We start from the raw sequence: 6,000 nt of genomic DNA on the forward strand, positions 1-6,000 counted from the left end.
ACGATGAAATGCATATTGGCGGAAAGGCCAGAAATTCTACACATGAATATTTACATGAGAGTCATGACGTTAAGAAATGCAATGCATGACGTGATTGATGCGAAAACGAAGAGACGTCTGACATCTTTACAGACACTCTGAAGTGCTGAATGGCTGGAAGTACTCCAGTGATTGGCATGACAGCCTAAATTTCATAAATCAGGAGGTTATAACTGGACAGCATCAAGAATAGTATAACCTTGGGGAGAGACAACCCTTTTGCATTTAGCTACCCTAATACTTTAGGATCTTTGGTAACTAACATTTACGGGGAAAAGAAGACCCAGAGACATCTTTTGTAACTAACAGTTACAGGGAAAAGAAGACCCAGAGACAATGGTGCATATGTGACGCTACATAAGGGATGCGATAAACCTAATGTGAGGTTCACTAAAAAACAAAAAATGCCTATCGCAGACTAGTCCCTTTAGAAGAAAAATGTGGAAAGCCGAATGTATATGAAAGAAAACAAAGGTTGAGACTCTTAACTGTGTGTAGTGTAAGTAGAGTTAGGCCTCAGTATAAGTAATGTGGAAATACAAAGGGGTAAATGGGTTACTGATTGTCAAGAAAAATCATGAGTAATATATGTGGAAGGCAGCGGAGTCAGAGAAAGAATAGTTGTGGGCACGAGGTTCTGGCAGACGAAAAAGTCACGATTAGAGTAAGGACTTTTATAGTGTGAATAAATACTGAAGACTCAGAAAAGCTAAACTTTCACTGTGAGTACAGTAATACTTTTGACTCACATCTAACTTTTGAGAAACATCTAATGAAATTTTCAGCAAATGCCCGAAAGTTGGGTACTCTTCGTAAGGCCTCATATATTTATAACTGGTAAAATCAATGCAACCTGTTTTGGGTCAATTGTACTTCCTTTACTGGAGTACTGTTCTCCGGTGTGGATGTCTGCTTCTGTCAGAGATTTATCTCTTTGAGATAGAGTGGTTCGTGGTGGTAGGTTTCTGTTTCCTAACAGTAGCAATTATGACTTGGACCATCGATGGATGGTCTCGTTTGTCACTTTTTCAACACAGATCTATCACATTCACAATTGATCCCTGATCCCTTTATCTGCCGGGAGCAACTAGATTTGCTGAACAGCAGCATCAAAGTGCAGTAAATGTGCCTCGCTGTCGAACTTCTCAGTCCCAGGGGTCCTTTATTCCTCACACCGTTGGACTGTGGAACAGCCTCCCACAGGATCTTGTGCAATTGGTATTTCAGAAGTTCAAGCGAAAATGCAATGCATTACTACCCTAATACTATTCTTGCATTTTGATACATTTTTATCTGTTTGTTTTTTTTAAATAAGCAGTACCTCTTCTTTCTGTATTTCCCTTTACTTCCTCTTACTTCTTCCTAATAAACACCATATTCTTTGGAAGCTTGAATTTCAAGTCAGTGGCTCCTGTAGGCTCGTTCCATATGAATAGGTTTTATCTACCCAATAATAATGATAATAATAATAATAATAATAATAATAATAATAATAATAAATGTTTAACAGCATGCCAAAGTTCTAGTGTGGGTTTATATCAGTCATTAATTCATCAACTACTGTGAATCTTAGTTTCCCTGAATCTTCAGCTTTATTCACACCGAAGAAAGACCTTCTGGGTTGACGCTTAAAACAATTTATTCTCTTAAAGGGTCACTTTTAACATTTTATTTGCAGTTGAATAAAACTGTATTTTACTATATCATTGATAATACATTAAAATGAAAGGCATAACATTCTTTATACTGTAGCAATCACCCATGCCTTTTACTGCCCCTGTTTGCCCACATGGCTAAGATGGTGTGGATGGGTCTATTCCAGCTCTAATAAATATATCTGAAAACAACAGGTATATGTATGTACGAGAGGTAATAGACTTCTATCCTTCTCGTGGTCAGGTCGCCAACGCGACCTCCTTGTGATTATAGGTGATGCGGGTTCGTTTCCTGCGTCCGGCCCATCACAGTCTCTTCAATTTCTTGCGTTTGGATCTTATGGCTTCGTAGCTACAAGCATATGAAAAAAAGCGCGAAGAATTCGAGAAGTTAAGAGGGCATTGTGGCTATTAGAATTACATATGTGTCTGGTAAAAGTGACCAGTAGATTCTACATATATATTTCAGCCTAAAAAGCAATAAAAACGATTGCCCACTTGGCTACAATGGTGAGGATGGGTCTATTCCAGTTCTAATAAATACTGTATATCTGAAAACGACAGGTATATGTATGTACAAGAGGTAATAAACTTTTATCCTTCTCGTGGTCAGGTCGCCAACGTGACCTCCTTGTAATTATAGGTGACGCGGGTTCGTTTTCCGCGACCGGCCATCATACCTCTTCAATTTCTTGCATTTGGATCTTACGGCTTCAGAGTTACATGCATAACCAAAAAAGAGCGAAGAATTCGAGAAGTTAAGAGGGCATTGTGGCTATTAGAATTACATGTGTGTCTGGCAAAAGTGACCATATAGATTCTATATATATATATATATATATATATATATATATATATATATATATATATATATATATATATATATATATATATATATATATATATATATATATATATATATATATATATATATATATATATATATATATATATATATATATATATATATATATATATATATATATATATATATATATATATATATATATATATATATATATATATATATATATATATATATATATATATATATATATATATATATATATATATATATATATATATATATATATATATATATATATATATATATATATATATATATATATATATATATATATATATATATATATATATATATATATATATATATATATATATATATATATATATATATATATATATATATATATATGCCAAAGACTACTCCCATGAGAGTGGATCTCCCAATCAGATTGTGTTTGTCTGAGTGCATTGTGGGTATGGATGAATTACATATATGGAACATTTTCTGTTAATTTTACCCAGAACTATGATTGACAGTTCTTTATGTTTCACAAATTATGGGGGATTTTGGGAATCAAGTGCTTGAAAAAGTAGGCCTCAATTTGCAGTCATGGCACCTTTGGTTCAGTTGTGTTCTTGCTTGGGGATGATTTTCATCACATCACTATATTCTCTACCAAACTTCATCCCACTCACACAGATGCTCTTGTTTACCTTTGGGAATGTATTTTACCTAGAGCTCCGCAGTGTCTGAAGTGCAGTTCTTCCTTAAATTATAGGATTACCACTTATGGTACTGTAGTGCTACTGTGAAATTTACGAAGTTAAAGAAAAGAAGGGGATGTAATTTCTTGGTTAGTTATTTCCAAGGTGCATTTTTGGAAGGTCCTCACCTTCCACTTTGAAGTTAGTTTTTTTGTGAATCATTGTGCAGTAGCAACATCAGCAATAATTTAGTGTGATTTCCTAATACATGAAAATTGTTATTTGTGTTATGGAGACTTTTGTGTCACTTTTGCAGGAGAAATTGACCTGCTTGATTTGTGTCAAAGACATGGAGCAGCTTCACACTTGTATCTTCCTACCAAATAAGGTAATATTTTTGGTTTTATTGTCTGTAGCCAAAATCTGTATGTGTAATATTGTGTAGTAATGCATTTGGCGCCGTGCTTCAGGTGTGATTTTACTACTGATTTTGGTATATTAGACAATAATCTGGTACAGGTTACACTGTACATTGCATTTATTATAAATAACATTAAAAAAAAGGTATTCGGGTAAAGGCATAAACTGCAAATGCTGACTGGGGAAGAACTTTCCCCACCTTCACGTCTGAATTTACAGTGCCCTAGGCTACATTAGATTAAATGTGGTGGGTTAAGATGCTACCCTGTGTGAATTTACAATGCCCAAAACTATGTTAGATTAAGTGTGGTGGGTTAGGATGCTACCCTGTATGAATTTACAGTGCCCTATGTTAGGTTAGGTTAGGTGTGGTTTGTTAGGACACAACCCTATTTGAATTTACAGTGCCTTGCACACTAGGATACATGGGGCTACAAGGGGGCCAAAGCCCCATCACTCGATAAGGATGCTGTGCCTAAGGCGAGGACTGATTAATTACAATCTTCCAGTCACTCCTCTGGTGTTTTCCCCAACCCAAAAACATACACTTTCCCACTGTGGTCCCCCATAATCGTTAAATAAAAGAGCATTTGTTCAATGATCCTTAATTATTAATTAATTTTATGTAGGTTCCTCATATTTTTACATCACTCGATAATTTAGTGCTTATTTTAGTGACTTTATAAAAGAAAAAAAAATACAAAATATACACTAAAGCTTTTCTGTAGAATTACCATGGCTCCCCTACTAAGTAAGAATGTGCCCTGTTAGGTTAGGTAGGGGTTCTATGTCTGGGTACAGACTTGGTGTCCTAGGTTAGGTTAGGTGGGGGAAAAGGGCCACCCCCCCATGCTGGCTAGGTAATGGCGCAGCCCCTAAAGTTGGGTTAGGCAGGGGGTCTAAATCTTGGTAAGAACCCTGCATCCTAGCTTAGCTTAGGTGGGTGGCCAAATCCACCTGGCCAGATAATGACAAAGGGCCCTAGGTTACAGTAGGTTAAATTGATCTATTTCACTCGTTTTGTGTTTCTCCCCACCCAAACACACAATTTTCCAACTGCAGTCCCCCTGCTTTCCCAATTTATAAGAAATAAGTGTCGGGTCCACTGTTTCTATAACTACTCATTTGCTAATGAAGCAAAGCAAATGTCTGAAACATTCAAAGTGTCCATTAAAACATAGGGAACTATTTTACGAGTTTGAAATGCATTCCCGTACTGGTTTCAAGTAAATTTTTACCCTCTTCTGAAGCAAACTTGAAAGATATGAAAAACTGGTGCCTTCTCAAAAATGTGGTTCATCACCACAGATCTTCTCAAGATAATGATTTATGGCAAATATGTAACCTCTCATAACTGTGATAGAAAATCCATACACTCTGTAGTTGTAACTGAACTTATTAAAGCAAACGTGCTTGCACGTACTAGGCCTAGCATGCAATTCCTGTCAACAAACTAGAAAATCTCTTGTGCTTAATACCAAAGAGAATTGTAGTGCTAACAATAAACCTGTACACTATATTGCACCCCTCTAGTTTGGTAACTACCCAGTAGAGTCTGCAGTTTTACCATTCAAACAACCTAATTATAATTTTGGCTGTAGCCCCTCAAGTTTGGGATAAAACTGAACAGTACTACCGTGGCCTGGTTCCTGCCAGTAGCTGACTGAAATAATTACAGTACTGCCTTTTCTTTACGGTTTTGTTTCTCATATTTAGTCTCTTTTGTTTACGTTCTCACATTCCCCCCAAGAGGCTGGTACTAAACACAAAGACCCAGAAGGGCACGGTAGCAGTCTTCAGTTTTACCATGGGTTAGGTGAGGGTGCACGGAAAGCAAAGCTCCTCCCCACAGCCTAGCAAAGACCAGGTACCCTAGGTTAAGTTACTTAAGCTAAAAGTTCTAAGTTTTCAACACCCAATAGTCCTGGCTTCCCAGTGTGGTCCCACACAATGGTAGGACAGACCTATAACCTAAGGGGTGAGTCCAGTATTTCTAAAACTACTTTTTATTCATGGCATTCTAGGTTAGGATGGGTAGGCTGGCCTTGAGAACAAAACCCGTAAGCCAGTTAAGAAGAACTTGGTTAGGATGCACATCTAAATAGGCTATGGATAGGGGGGTACATCATTCTCAACCCACCCTATTGGATGATTTTCACACGTTTTCTCATATTTTCAAGTACATCAATTGAAACAATGTTTCATTCTACAGTCTGTTTTTCAGACTTAAAAAAATATACAGAATTTCATGCTCACCCGCTTGTAATTATGTCAATGGAGAAACTTCTATACTATCTGTACAATTTGGATAAAACCTGCAAGGCTACTTTCAAGTTCAGAATGTATAGAGGCTGAAACGTAATACACTTTACTC

The 6,000-nt window shown here is 36.5% G+C and overlaps 1 protein-coding gene across 2 annotated transcripts in view; it reads right to left on the minus strand.

Annotated features, from left to right (window-relative positions):
- Positions 1 to 6,000, minus strand: part of LOC136852520 (kelch domain-containing protein 3) — a 145,245-nt gene that overhangs the window by 139,080 nt on the left and 165 nt on the right. Inside the window, exon 1 of one of the 2 annotated variants that reach the window (XM_067127221.1) lies at positions 5,883 to 6,000. This exon is cut by the window's right edge and continues 165 nt beyond it. The exons of the other annotated variant lie outside the window; for it this stretch is intronic. The gene's annotated coding sequence lies outside the window, so the exon portion shown is untranslated. The remainder of the gene's footprint in view (positions 1 to 5,882) is intronic. 2 annotated transcript variants of the gene reach the window in all.

The sequence above is a fragment of the Macrobrachium rosenbergii genome, chromosome 25 (genome assembly GCF_040412425.1).
Source record: "Macrobrachium rosenbergii isolate ZJJX-2024 chromosome 25, ASM4041242v1, whole genome shotgun sequence".
NCBI lineage: Eukaryota > Metazoa > Arthropoda > Malacostraca > Decapoda > Palaemonidae > Macrobrachium > Macrobrachium rosenbergii.